The sequence below is a fragment of the Protopterus annectens genome, chromosome 7.part0 (genome assembly GCF_019279795.1).
Source record: "Protopterus annectens isolate FY-2018-M chromosome 7.part0, PAN1.0, whole genome shotgun sequence".
In the NCBI taxonomy this organism is placed as follows: Eukaryota; Metazoa; Chordata; order Ceratodontiformes; family Protopteridae; genus Protopterus; species Protopterus annectens.
Window position 1 is genome coordinate 119,738,645 of NC_056739.1, and position 15,858 is coordinate 119,754,502.

The 15,858-nt window shown below is 39.4% G+C and overlaps 1 protein-coding gene across 2 annotated transcripts in view; it reads left to right on the forward strand.

Annotated features, from left to right (window-relative positions):
- The window catches only part of PACSIN1 (protein kinase C and casein kinase substrate in neurons 1), a 1,250,130-nt gene that overhangs the window by 883,904 nt on the left and 350,368 nt on the right, over positions 1-15,858 (forward strand). The window lies entirely within an intron of this gene.

Genomic DNA, 15,858 nt, shown 5'->3' on the forward strand with positions numbered 1-15,858 from the left:
CACACAGACTTTCACCAAGCTGGCAGATCCCAGCAGTCACTCAGAGCACCACTGATGCATATGTCTGACACTACCCTGTAACAGTCAATACCTTGCTACCTGTAGCAAAAGGAAGGGCCCACATAAGAAGGAGTAAAACCTGGACTGTCACACGGGGCACACTAGGTCAGAGTGGTTGCCAGTACTGGGGTGTGAAGAATGAGAGACAGTGCAGGCTACAGAATCCTGGAAACAATAGATTAATTAATTAAGTTTTTATTTGTTGTGGTTATTAATAGTTGCATTGTCATCCTTAAAGTACAGGTTTAGCAAAGGCTACAGGTATGTTGGTTGCTAGAAAAGTGAATAGACCACATCAGAGCTGTGCATTGAAAATTTTCAGTGCTGTGATGAAGAAGATGAAGAAGAATTAGAATTTTAGTGAAAGTTATAATATTGTGCTAAAATGTTAAGCATCCAAAAGTGAAGAGCTGTCATTTGTTAATGACTATCATCTCCTTAAAATTTACTTATTTTATGTTATAATGGTCTGGTACTAAAAGCTTTATGTTCTATGATGTTATTTGTCATTTTCTTTTACAAGATTCAAGGGACAACACCCTTAAACACCAAACTGATGATTGTTGGAGAATATTGTAGTGTCATTTCTATTTCCAAAATCAACAAATCTCACCTTCCTGCCTTGCAATATGCAGAATGTAAGTTGTATTTATGCAGGACATCGGGTGGTTTTATGCAAGGGTCAGTTGTGCAAGGGTCAGACAGTATTCTAGTAGCACTGATGGAATTCACTTTCTGCATGTCCTCCCTGCGGTTGAGTGGCCTCCGAAAGACATGCATGAATGGGCGTACCTTCACTGAAGGTTGGGCATCGGGCTGGCAACTCGGCACCATAAAAATCGACTGCCAATCATTAGCGGACCAGAGTTCCACTGTGGCAACCCCTAACCGGAAAAAGCCAAAAAAGACAAACAACATTGATCAGGATGTCTTTCACTCTCTGCAGTGTCAGATTGTTCTATCCTGAGAGCAGGCACCACCTCAGTTCCTCAGTAAGAGAGAATTTGGAGCACTTTTGGGGCATTTCTGAAGCATATGGCTGAGGCTCTGCTGGTAGTAGAGGCAACTGAAGGACATCCACAAACACTGGTGTCCATCCGTCCTGGACAGGAATGCCATGGTGATATGACATGAGGCAGTATAGTGGTAGAGCACAATGGCACTCATCACTGATGGTAGCTGATGGTGTTACACCTGCTGATGTGAGCATTTACACACTATGTACTATTATCTGATGAACATGCTGCTGTGAGTGGTTATTTACCATTTGCTATTCTGAGCAGTTACTCATCAGGAACTGTTTACTGATGGATGGCTGATAGTGTTACATCTGCTGATGCTAGTGATTACAAACCATGAGTGGTTGGAGGATGGGAAGCTAATGGTGCCACATCTGCTGAGGAGAGTGTTTATGCACCACATCATGTTGACCGATGGTCAGCTGATGATGCAACTCCTACTGATGTAGGTGGTTATACACTATGTGCTGTTCACTGACAGGCAGCTGATGGTGCCACACCTACTGATGTGAGTAGTTACACACCATGTACTGCTGTCTGATGGGCAGCTGATGATGCCACACCTACTGATGTGAGTGGTTACACACCATGAGCTGTTGGCTGATGGGAAGCTGATGGTGCCACACCTGCTGATGTGAGCAGTTACTTACTATGTACTGTTATATAATGGGCAGCAGATGGTGAGAGTGGTTACTTACCATGAGCTGTTGTCTGATGAGCATCTGATGGTGCCATACCTGCTAATGTAAGTGTATATGCACCATGTTTTGTTGACCGATGGGACAATGTTGGTGCCACACCTGTTGATGTGAGTGTTTATTCCTCATGTGCTGTTGCTGTCAAATGTTTGTCGTATCTGTAGTAACTTCTACTGCCAATGTCACACTGCTGGAAAGGGCGATAAGTCTAAATGGGGGCACTATGATATTAGAATGCTGAGTATAATATAAAATACTTTTGAGTCATAGGGACAGGGCCCTTTTTAACAAACGATAGCTGCAGACACACAGTACTGACCACACATGTGAGAATGTGGTACTGGCACACTTTTATAGGAAACAGCGCTGGTGTAAAGGAATACTGTACATATATGGTATGTTTTCCTGATGGATAGTCTACAGGCATACATTCTGACTGACAGGATGAAATGTTTTCTGTTCTTACATCTTTCACAGCATTGTAACTTCTAGGGTGGTAAACTTTTTATGGGATGTGGGGGTCGGACTAAACCATCATTTTTCCAACCAAGGACTTAAAAAAATGTTTGCAGATATGCAAAGGATGGAAGCACCTTTCTAAAAGCAGTCTTTGCGCTAGGATGCGTACTGTGCGGCAGGTCTAATCACAGCTGTGCTCTGCTGCCTTGCATAAGTTATGTGCTCTGTTACTTTGTAGCTTTAGACAGTCTTCTTCATCTGACAGTAGTAACTGTGTGAGAAGACATCTTTCTGCCTGGGGTTTGGAAGAGGGGGATTTTGTCTGGGTGAGTCTGGAATTTCTGGAAAGCATTGACTGGCCATGGGAACTCTGAACTAGTCGCAGATGTCCTTAATGAAATGTTTTTGATAAAACTGCAGTGTAAAAACAAATTTGCTATGTGGGTGCACTCACGACAGGAAAAAGTTCAACAATTCATTCTAAAATGTTGATGTAGTTTTTCATTCAGGAAATCATTGCTGATATTGCTAGAACAGGTGGCTATTTTTTAACTATTCTGTGATTAGATCTGCATTAAGTTTTAACAAATGATTACGGACGTCTTCAACATACCATACAGCAGTATCTATTAATACCTCATTTGAGAGTGATGTATACAATGCCTAATGCAGTACAGTGTTTCAAGGATACCTTCTTTTCAGAATCAACTTAATAATTATCTCTTATCAATGTAAAAAACAATGGATGCATTCATGCTGGTAAGGCATCAAGCTCATTTATAGCGAATCAGAGCTCAGGGAAATGTTCAGAGCTTCTTTTGGATCCTAGCAGTTTCCATATTCTGGATCTCAAAGGGTGCTGGCACAGAGCCCAAGGTCTCTGACATTTCAGAGAGGCTGGATAAAGTCCTGATGTGGCCAGCAGTAACAGTGACCTTTACCATAGTGTCCCTTGATGGAAGTGGTTCAAAGACTGACCCCACCCATGCATCTGCTTAGCTCAGCACTGCTACTTGTCCAAGAGTAAATAGCCAAAGGCTAGCTTATCAAATTCTTTTCCCCTCCCCAAACTTTCTGTACCCTTTAGAGATGTTCTATCTCAACAAAAGCTGCAGAAGAGAAAGGGATGAAGATGTTTCTTGAGAATACAGGGTGTCCTTCAAGACCAAGGAGGGTGTGGCTATTATTCCACATTCTTTTTATTTCTAAAGAAAGCTGGGATCTCAGGTCTAAACACCGTCATTGCTATAGGTTCATAGGTTCATAGGTTGGTACTAGGCTATCAGCCCTAGGGCCTATACAAGCCTAGCCATAACAATTCCCTGGTATTTCTTCCCACATTGTTTACTTTCCTGGACCCCTGTCTAGCAGGGCGACTGACGTGATCCCTGGGGTGAATTTCCTTTCTCCCATCCAATCATCAAGGTTCCTCTTGAAGAGGTCCAAAGAGGCACTCTGCTTGACATGTATGGGCAATCTATTCCAGAGTCTGGGGAGTCTCTGGGTCAGGAACCTATCCCTCCAGCATGTTTTGTTTATTGTGATGACAAGGTTTAGATCCCTGGAGCGTGTAGCTCTGAGGGATTGGGATTTCTTTAAGTGTATCATGTCCAGCAGCTCTGGGTTTGACATGGCCTTGTATGTTAAGCAGAGATCGCCTCTGAGTAGACGATATGCGACAGGGTATAGCTGGAGTTTTTTAAGGCGGTCAGCGTAGGGCATCTGCTTTAGGCCTGTGATTCTTTTAGTGAGGTATTTCTGCGGCCTTTCCAGCTGTTGCAGATGTCTTGAGAGGTACATACCAAACGGGGCGCTGTATTCTATAATGGGTCTAATGAGGGATGAGTACAGTGGGACATGACCTCCTTTTTTCTGGATGAAAAGCCCTTTGTGATGAGGTGTGCCACGTAGAAGGATTCCCTGACTGTTGTGGCGAGCCCTGTAACTTAGTAAGCCCCTCTGCCCCTTCTTTTTGATAATACACTTTTTATAATTATGTAAGTAATACACAGAATACTAATGAATCATGTTATCTGTTTATAAAAAGAAAAAAAGGGAATAAAGAGGAAGAAAGGAAAAGGCTGGGAAACCTACCACCGAACTTGTAACAAAAAAAGAGGCAATTCTGTAGTATATACAGTGAATCTACCAGGTCATCATATTTCCACAAGAAACTGTCATTAGGGAGGCTTTCTACTTATCTAAAGGGCTGCTTTCTATAGAGAGTGTTTTAGTAAAGCAATGTTAATTTGTATTTATTTTTCATTTTTTCAAGTAAATCTATTGTTGGCGCACATGGTATGGATCGACTGAGGAAGAATTGTAGCGAGTTATGTGTTCCCTAAATCATTTTGTATGTGATACATTACATATGTTAATCTTTTTAATGTTAGTAAAGTTTGTTAGCAATGTAGTATCCTCACAATACTTATGATATGACATATCTCATCTTGTTTTTCCTGTGCATATATTTCCTTGGACTAGTATGTTTAAATAATTAGACACATAGCAGTTTGTTTTTTACTCATAATAATGTTTTCTGATGAAACACTGGCATAAATGTTGTATAATTTGGGCAAGGTGGAAAGGCCCATGGATAGTATTAAGTCAGTTCTTTTTTGCATTTGAATTTAAAACATAACAAAATCTGTTTATTTATTATTTAGTCATGGTTTGTTAAAATGTCTGTACAATTTGATCATCAGGGAAATATAGCTCCTAATAAGGAGCAAGTTAAGAACTCTGTCACATGTGTAAACATGGAATTTCTCTCTTTAGGGCTGGCACCTCGGCACCATAAAAATTGACTGCCAATCATTAGCGGACCGGTGTTCCGCTGTGGTGACCCCTAACCAGGAAAAGCCGAAAGAAAAACAAACATTATTACACATTTAGCTGTACTATAGACATGAAGTTGCTAGCATTCTGTATCTAATAAGTTCACAGAACATTGTCATCCGGTGTAGCAGTACTTATTACTAGGAAAAGAGACCATGCCATGCAGGATGTAACCTAGCAAAGAGCAAGGAGTACAGGGAAGTCCACTATTCCAAAACATTAATAAATAGTTTCCATATACTGTTAACCCATTTTCTTGAGGAAGTGTCAAGTTCTACTCTGAATAAATTCTTAATGTTAGGAGAAGTATAGCTCTAACATTTATGTATCATATTAACAAAAATGTATTTTATGTTTTACTTTTGTGTTCTAGTTTATTCCAGGTCTTTGTAATTGTTATTTAAAGCTGCAATTTCATTATTTGTTTGTTGCTGTACTATTCTTAGAAAGGGTGGCCATGGTGGTGCAATGGTTAGTGTTGTCGCCTCACAGCAAGAGGCTTTCCGGTTCAATTCCCAGCAGGGGTGCCTTCTGTGCGGAGGTTGCATGTCCTCCCTGCAGTCACATGGGTTTCCTCCAGGTGCTGCAGTTCCCTCCCACATTCCAAAGACATGCAGTAGGTGGACTGGACACTCTAAATTGGCCATGAGTGAGTGCATGAGTGAGTGGTGCAAATGAACTACCACAGCAGGGCTAGCCACTCACCAGTACAAACCTTGGCTCAGGATAATTATCACTGCAGAAGTGACACCCCAACTCCATGTGCAAGATGAGAAAAGGGGTTGAGGATGGATATTATTCTTAGAAAATTTTTTACTTTAATTTTACCATAAGTGCTCTTGTATAGATTTTAATATCTGTATTATGTCAGAACATTGCTAATATGCTAACATTTTGAAGATATAATTTCAGCCCTTCAAATTTTAAGCCTTTGTAGCTCTGAATTTAATTACAAAAAATAAATGAATATTGTTCTATATTTTCATGAATATGTAATATAACGCACACACTCAGGTCCCTCAACAACAGGTACAAATATGACTCTGTCATTGTACATGTGGGTGTGAATGACCTGAGACATACCTCCCTGGACTACATGAAAAGAGACATGGAGGAGCTGTCAGATTATTTAGCCCAGGTGGGTATGACCATAGCACTGAGCAGCATCCTACCATCACCCAGAATTATACCATAGTACAAGCAGAAAATGATTGATTTCAACAATTGGCTAAGTTTCTGGAGTCATTCTAAGGGGATGCAGTGTCTGTCTGCCTGGGATGTCATGACTGACAGACCTCGATGCTTTGCCAGAGATGGCCTGTATCTGTCACCCTGGGGCTTCCGGATACTGTCCATGATTTTTGCCACCCCTATAGTGCCTTTTTTAGATGGTGTGCCAAAGACCAAATTACCACCATAACAGCTACAAACAAATGCAATTTGAGGGTCATGCTGCTCAACGCTAGAAGTCTAAATCTCAAAATGCACTCACTCGAAGTACACCTTAAAATAGAGAACATCGACATTTGTGCTGTAACAGAGACTTGGTTCAAGGCATCATAAAGCACCCCTGCACTACTAGGCAGCAACTCATTCCACACCTTTTGGCCTCAGAACTTGGACTGAAGCGCCAAAGGCGGTGGTGTTTCCATATTCATAAAGAATGCGCACACCTTCAGACTAGTAGCCCAACATAACGCATCTGAGATACTTCAGGTGCAGCTAATGTTGGGTAAGACAGCGATTCAGGTCATAGCCTGCTATAGGTCCCCAACCATGACCCAAGATTCACACTCCACATTCCTAAGCACCTTGGAGAATATTAGTGTCTAACCTAACACTCTCATACTGGGAGACTTCAACTACCCCTCCATTAACTGGGAAAACTACTGATGTATCCAGGGGGCGGCTTGTGGCATCGGGCTGCCGGACTGCAACCCCCTCAAAATAAAAAATTAGAAAACAAAATTATTTTTTAAATTTCACGGACTTCGCGCATGCACAGTAGTCCCGACTACTGTCGGTCTATGCGCATGCTCAAGGCAGTCCGGCAGTCCCCATAGAGGGACACAAGGAGACGTCTGTGCACTTTTAAAGTGCACAGACTCGCTGGGATTATGTGTCGGGTCCGGACTGCAACAGCAGCAGTCAGAACAGTCTCGTCGTCGGGAGGGAGCTTTACTTGGGATCTCGTTGGGAAGGAGCTTTGCTTGGGATCTCGCGGGTCTTTGTGAGTATTGCGCGGGCAGGATATGGTATGGAGAACAGACAGGTAAGTGTATGGTGCGTTTTACTTTATACTGGCATCAAGCTAAATGCCCAACTAGGTTTGCTGTTTAGAGAAAGAGAGTGTGATTCCAGTAGAATGATTTATAGGAGCATTACTTTAGACTCATCATTTCACAGTGCAAACAATCATAACAGCATGTTTGTTAATATTAATAGTTAACTTACTTGTAGAAAGTCAATTGCAAATAAAAGTGAAGTTATTTGCAAAGCAGATGGTAGCCGATATAAATATTTATTATCAGGAGTTAATATATCACCTGTGCACATTGTAATGTTCAAGTGTGCCAAGTCCCATTGAAGATTATTTATGTAAAATGAAGGGTAGTGGGGCTAAAGCTGAATTATGTGGAGCTCCCTTAGAGAACAATCCTGTGTCTGGATAGGACTTGTGAACAACTATGAATGTTGTATTAGAGATAATTCTTGAACCATGAAGTAACTTCAACAGAGAAGCCATTGTCAGTTAGTTTGTCTAGAAATAAGTTATGGCTAAAAATTTCAAAGATCCATTTTAAGTCTAGAAAAATTGCACCCATTTATAACCCATTCTCTGCATTTGAGTATATCAGTAAGGTTTTAGCTAAGAGATTAATGTGAAGATTGCAGCTTGAGTATTGTATTAGGGGTGAAAGCTACATTGTTTACCTGACAGAAGATTGTGTATTTTAATATATTCAAGTGTTTGTTCAATAGATAAAGGTTTGTGACTGGTCTACAAACTGTGGCATTTTTGAGCACTGGTACTTTAAGCAAATGTATGAGAGCATGCTTAAAGCTGGGAGAATTATCTGTGTAATAAGAATTAAATTGTAAATGAAATTTAAGAGCTCAGAGAGAAGTAAAGTTCCTGAATTCAGTACTGTTGGTTGTCACAGTAGTAGTGTGTTAGCTAGATATATTATAGTGCTTCTTTACTGGTGTGTGTTAGCTGGATATATTATAGTGCTTCTTTACTGGTGTGTGTGTGTGTGAATGCCCCAGGTGCTCATGGTGGTGTGGTAGGGAATACCTCAGGCTTGAACCCTGTACCCTGTATGCAGGTGTTAAAGACTTGAGTTCCCTACCCACCACCATTTGTAAAAAATTGCAGATTTTTGCCTCATATTTGGTCTGATCTGTTCCTCATAATATCTGTGGTTTGTAAATGTTGCAATGCTTGATATTTGATGGTGTAGTAGTAGCATTGTTGCCTCACAACTGCAAGTTCTTAGGTTTGATTCATGGCTGGGGTTCCTTCTTTGTGGGGTCCGTATCTTCTCCCTGTGTTTGTGTGGGTTTGCTTTTGTGTCCTCCCATGTTACAAAGACATGTCTGCATTATTTCTTCCTGGGCCTCTGCTGAAAATTGTTTTTTTGTTCCAAGTCAGACTGTCCTGATTAACAAATGTTAAATAAAATTGACAGGCATTTGAATTTCAGACTTCAGGTTTCTGAATGTTTAATTCCTTGCAGATTTGATGGTGCAGTGGTAGTATTATTGCCTCACAGCTGTAGGTTTTCTGGTTTGATTCTTGGTTGGGGTGGCTTCTGTGTGGAGTCTGCATCTCCTCCCTGTGTTTGTGTGGATTTGCTCTGGTGCCCTGCCATTTTACAAAGACGTGTCTGCAGTATTAATCCCTGCGTCTCTGCTGAAAATTGTTTTTGTTCTGTCTGCAGTAAAATTGACAGGCATTTGAATTTCAGACTTCAGGTTTCTGAATGTTTAATTCCTTGCAGATTTGATGGTGCAGTGGTAGTATTGTTGCCTCACAGCTATAGGTTTTCTGGTTTGATTCTTGGTTGGGGTGGCTTCTGTGTGGAGTTTGCATCTCCTCACTGTGTTTGTGTGGATTTGCTCTGGTGCCCTGCCATTTTACAAAGACGTGTCTGCAGTATTAATCCCTGCGTCTCTGCTGAAAATTGTTTTTGTTCTGTCCGCAGTAAAATTGACAGGCATTTGAATTTCAAACTTCATGTTCTTCAGAATACATAGTAGCGCAACCTTTTTTTCTAGCAATTTTCTAAGTTTATAAGATGAATATTTTAAATTTGTCCCTATTTTTGGGACTGTATTCCCCCATTATTGGCTTCGTCCAGGTTTTTGTGCTAAGGTTGGCAGCTATGGCAAGAACTGAATTCACTGAATATGTTTGAGGGCTGTATTCCCTCATTACTGGGTTTGTCCAGGTGTTTTGTACTAAGAGGTTGACAGCTATGGTGAGAACTGAATTCACTAAATAATAGCCATTTAAGTTTCAGTCTTCCTCTCTTTTACAAAGCAGCTGATGAGGCGTAGTGGTATGTTACTCTGACTGTTTTTTGCTCAGGGACCTTGGCAGTAAAATGTATGGTGGCAACACAACATTTTATTCTAGCAACTTTCCAAGATTATACAAGCAATGTTTAATGTGTCCCTGGTTTTTGGGCTTTTGACCGCCCCCAATACATTTTGGCTTTTTCCAGTTTTCTTGAGCTGCGAAGTTGAGATGCAGTTGAGTATTGAGTAGATTTTACAAGGAGCTGAGAGCTGCAGGGGAATAGAAGTTTAGTGCTTTGCCTAGTTAATACTATAGCACAACAGGTTGTGTACTTGCTTTTGATGCAGAAGGCTGTGGGTTCTACTCCCACAAGGGGTGGATGCTGCCGTACTGAGAATGTTCTCCTAGGTGAAGATACTAACTATGAGTCTGTTATCAGTTTGCCATCCATTTCCTCTTGCAATATTATTACTAGCTTATCATTTTTTAATGTAATATAGGCAATTTATTCCTGAGGTTCAACAGACACTTTATTTTTCGATGAAACCATGAAATATAAAGGTGATTGCTAGCAGCAGCCGCTTCATTAGTTACAGATTTCTTTAATGTGGAATTATTTAGATGTCTTACTTCAGAGATTGTGCATATTTACTGATAATGGACTGTAGAATTGTGCATATTTACTGATAAAGGTGGACTGTAGAATTGTGCATATTTACTGATAATGGTGGACTGTAGAATTGTGCATATTTACTAATAATGGTGGACTGTGGAATTGTGCATATTTACTAATAATGGTGGACTGTGGAAGTCTGCGTAGACTTTTTTATGATAAATGTTCTCAACTGGGCAGTTTTGCCATTATGGGTGCATATGGTTTGTTTCATTGCTTACTGGAAAAATGTTCAAAACAAATTTAAAACACCCTCTAACAAGTGTACTGTATTGTAAAGGAATATAATTTTAGTACAATGATGAAGGTGTATCAAAGAGCACATGTATGTTTCATATGCAAGGGGCCTATGATTTGAAAACAGCCCAAAATTAATCTTTATCTGCCACTGGTAACATGTATTTTCTTTGAATGTGGGTTTCAATGCTGTTTCAATGAATGTGAGTTTCAAGGGCAGAGAAGTTTTAATGCTAAGTTTTCATTGTGAGACTGCATTGCTTTGTTTAACAGATGACTTAGTGTTTGTGCTGTAAAATACAAAATAAAACTTTCAAATGAAGTCCAACTCATCATAGAAGTAAAGCAGTATGCACATTAGTGTTTATGGTAAATGGAGTGAAATAGCTAAGTAATGGTTCATTGGAATGGCTGCAGAGGCTCCATTCAACCATTATTTTGTCGGGGGGGGGGGGGGGGCAGCAAACTCAGACAGGCCCAGCTGAACTATACCTCCCAACTGTCCAGATTTTCAAAGAATTAATAGATTTTTGCTTCTTATTTTTGGTTTGTTCTTCATAAAATTTGTAGTTTTCTGGCAAATCATTTAGGAATTAAGTCACTAAATAATAAGTTTCAGACTTCATAACCTTCAGAAAAATGCATGTTAAAGTAAGAGCTGTTCTATCAACTGTCTCAATTTATACAAGAGCAATTTTAGTACTGTTTATATGTTCCCCAATATATTTGGCCTTGTTCAGATTTACTGCATTAACAGGTTGAGAGGTACATGCAAATAAATTGCTTTATAGAATTAGGCATAGCCAACCTCTTAACTGTCCCCAATTTTTGGCTCAAAATGTTGCTCTTCCCCCTAATAATCCCTCTGCAAAATAGCAATTTTGGAAGAAAACATGGAGGGTTTACAATTAAGAAATAACTGTAATAATCAAAGTTGTAGATTACTTGAAATACATGTAGATTCTTTTATTTTGTCAGCTGCTCAAGGTAGCAGTACTAATATTAAAGTGTCCCTTCTTTGACAAGTAGCAGCTGTATTGTGTGTCTATTTTATATTTTTGCATCACATTTTTGGTCCATTTTTCATAAAGTTGTGTTTTTTGGCAAGTTAGTGACAAATCACTAAAGACTGAAGTTAGAAAATGACAGACATTTGAGTTTCAGATTTTATACCCTTCAGAAAATTCATACTAATGCAAGACCTATTCTATTATCTTTCTAAGTTTATTAGAGCAATATTTAAAAATTGTCCTTATTTTTGGGCCTTTGTCCCACTTCTGTGTATGGCTTTGTCCAGATTTCTTGCTCTTGAGGTTGAGCGGTATTACAAATGTGTCAGGGCCATCACAGTCAGCCAGAGAGATTTCAAATTGTGACATGCTTGTTGCACCCCACTCCCCCATGTAGTGACTCTGGATGTGTCCAAGCAAGGCAAGGAGTAGTTGTATCTACCTTGGATGGGGAAGACACACTGCATAAGTACTACAGTGGCTTTTCATCTGTCCTTGATTTTGCAGAATGGTCTGGTTTCTGTCATATTTTTGTACTGTTGATTTATGCTTATTACTCAGATTTATGCTTATTACTCAAAGTGCCTGTTGCTCTGTGTTTAAGTAGCAATGCTTTAATGACCATAAGGTAAGCTTGTCTGAGATCGTAAGATGCAAGTAAGCTTTAATAAGCATACTGTTAAAGAATTGCCAACATTGAAAGCCTTTCTGTTGTTGCCATGCAGAGAATACTTGACTAGATAATGTATAAGCCTTGGGTATTAAAGGACAGGATTCCATTATTTTAAAAAGCTCATTACACTTGTTGGAGACTTCCAGTCATCTCTACAGACTTTACCCGTAAACTAAACAGAATGCCAATCATGTGTGGTCCATAACCTGTACAGTAATCCTTTAAGCAATGTATCTTGAGCTTGTTTCTTGTTTGCTTTTCATTTTTATTTTTATCATGTTTTCCCCATGAAACAAGTTGTCAGGCAGCAGGTCTTTTTGGATAAGAAACATTTTTACAAGTGGGGGCATCACATAGATTTCTACTTTCAGCATGTTGCTTGGTACTTTAATAAAGCTGAATATATTATAATTAGAACTGCAGTGCAAGGAGAAGTGGTTTGAGTTGAGTGCTTCTGGTTTTTCTTATACTTGATTTTGACTGGCATTCCAGTAATGTATTTAAAAAGTAATTTATTTTTTCATGCCTCACAACCTTTTGTTTCCATCTAGATATTAAGTAAGCTGTCATGCAGCCAATGCATTGAATATTTTTATTCTTCTACACTTATTTTTGTCTTGATTGGACTTTCATAATGATGGTTTGCCACCCAGGGCAGCGTATTTAATTAAAGTTAGTTTTTTTGTGGTTTTGTGCATAGCTCCTCCCCTTTCTGGTTGACCACACCCCTTGACCCCACCCATTCAGCTGTCTCCTGCAGCCCCCCTGTGATTTGAAGTCACCAGCCGCCACTGGCTTTACAAACATTTTTCTATTACATAATCATTACAGGGAATTGAAGTAACTGTTGTGTGAAATATTCAGATTTATAATTAATTAAAAAAGTATTCGGTTATATAAAGAAACTAACCAAACTCTCCCCTGCTCCCCCTGGCCCATGCATTCTTCCCTAAAAGGTAATTAGCAGTATATTTGTCACTGTATTCATAAATAGATGCCACCTTTTTGAGTAAAGGAATCAACTGAATAACTTCAGTAAGAGAATATTACCTTCCTTATGTATATGCAAGACATTTATACTGCGAGTTCCACCTCAGCAGAGTGCCAAGGCGATTCACTGAAGAGGGCTGTCCAAGCATTGAACTAGATTTCTTTAAATTTCACTAAAATTTAATGGCTGATCATCACATTAAGAATATCTAGGGTAGTAAGAGCTTTTTAAAAGATAGATGGTGGAGATATGCTATCATTTTCATACCGCTGAAAAAATCTGAAAGCGTTGGAGAAGATGGAACTAGCGGTTCTATATAAACCGTAGAAATCTGTTTTTTAGGGCCTGGTTTCAGGTACATCTTAGCTTTTTGTGGCTTAGTAGTGATTGGAATGATAGTTAATGTAACTAATCAACATGTAAATTTATAATAGTCTGTAACAGAAGTAAGAGAGAGAGAACTACCTTATTAGGAAATGTAAGGTCTTCTCATTTTATATTCAGTAATCATTTAGCTTTATCCCCATCCCTGGTTAAATCTAATCACAAAATTGTCACTTTTTCCATTAAATACACTTAACACCCCAAACTCAGCATGTCTGATTTTAAGTATTTGAAATGTACAAACCCATTCAAATATTACTGAGATGTCTCAACATTTACGTGTAATACCATCAGTCCTAATGTAGGCTGTAGGCTGAGCTGCTACTTACGCTACAGAGGTCTTTTCCACCTAACTGTTTAGATTCTGTTCTCCTTGCTGGAACCAAATATAATATGAAATTTAAGAACAATCCAACCTAGTGGTCCACTATAAATATATATAAATAAGCTTCATAACAAGAGAAAAAACTTCTAAAGTCCTATAATACACATAAATTGTGTTAAAAAGATTGTGAAGGAACTAAACCCAAGTTTAGGAAGACTAAAGCTAGAGCTGAACTAAAACTAACATTGGAAGCAAAAGGACAACTATAAATCCTTCTTTAGTTACAGCAAAAAAAATGAAGTAACACCAAACAGTGTACTCAAGTGATCTAAAAATGGCACCACCCACTCTGACCCAAAAGGCATAGCCAATATACTAGCAGATAGATTCAGTACCAACTTCATACTGTAACAGTCAAAGAAACTCAACAAATCCCTAAATCTATCACATCTCCCAAGATCTCCCTACTTCTATGGGTCAAGATAATTTACTTGGATGCCTAATAAGTAACACAAGACATGCCTTGGTGGAACCCTCCAAAACATTTTTAGCCTACGTGTAGGTACAGGATATATCCTGGAAGCTTAGAAAACCGCTGTTGTGATGCCCCTGTACAAAGGCGCCATTATCACTGACCAGGAGAATTATAGCTGCATTAATCTGACTAGTCTAATCTGCAAGGTTATGGAATGTATCAAGTGTCATTTTATAAACAGTGGTATCAAAAACCACTTGTAAGCAGCGGTATCAAAAACCACGTGTAAACAGTGGTATCAAAAACCACGTATAAACAGTTGTATCAAAAACCATGTGTAAACAGTGGTATCAAAAAACACATGTAAACAGTGCTATCAAAAACCACATCCAGCTTAACCTCCAGCAGTTTGGTTTTGTCAAGGGTAGATTGTGTCTACTAAATTTAGTAAACTTTTTCAAGAAGCCATAGATAGTGGTCATTCTGTCCATAAATCCTATCTGGATCTGGCTAAGCCATATGACACTATCCCCCCATGCTAGTATTGAATGTAAGGTAATAGCACTAAATATTCAGTCTTATGTGGTCAGGTGTATAGCAAGCTGTCTGAAAGACAGAACCTACATTAAGGTGGCTGGCATCTCCTCAGAAAGTTAAAGGGTAACTAGTAGTGCACCTCAGGACTCCGTGCTGGGAACCCTGAACCCTACTTTTTGCATATACTGCTCTAACTACCAAACCACACACCCATAGCAAAGTCTGGTGACAATTCCAGGCTGGGTGTTATTGTCAAAATACCATCTGATACTAATTCATTATGCAAGAGCTGACTTTCAGTAACCATTTGTATATAGAAAATGGTTTCAGATTTCTAAACCTAGCCAAGTTTACCCAAAAGAATAATGATGGTGTGTATCCCAGTAGGATATTGAAAGCCAGGCATTTATAAACTATCTCTGTCCATAAGGAACATGAGTGTCAGACAAAATTCAGGTCTCTAGACCTTATATTTCTTGTACTCTTTGACTTATGAATATGAAGGTGTATTTCTTGTACTCTTTGACTTATGAATATGAAGGAGATTCATAAGTATGGGGTTTGTGGGTGCCTTGTAAGCCAGACATAGATCACCCCTCAGCAATCTATAGGAGATTGAGTTGAAGGAAAGGGATTTAAGGCAATTGGAGCTACCTGGCTTCTGATGTCCTCATTCCTTCATCTGTCCCACAGTGTACATCCTACTACCTGTCTCAGGCACTTCATCTCCATCACATCTAGCTTCCTCAACTGCTTTGCCTTTACTGCCCAGATACTGGTCATATCACTGTTTGTACACCTTACTTTTTACATTCTTTCTCTTTCTTCTGTCATGCGCTACACCTAACCGTCTGTGCCAGTTGGCTGTAGCCCCTCTGATTCTACCTTTGACCTTCTCATCCAGACTTCCAGCCCTCCAAGATACTTGAAGCTGTTAACCTGCTCCACTATTTT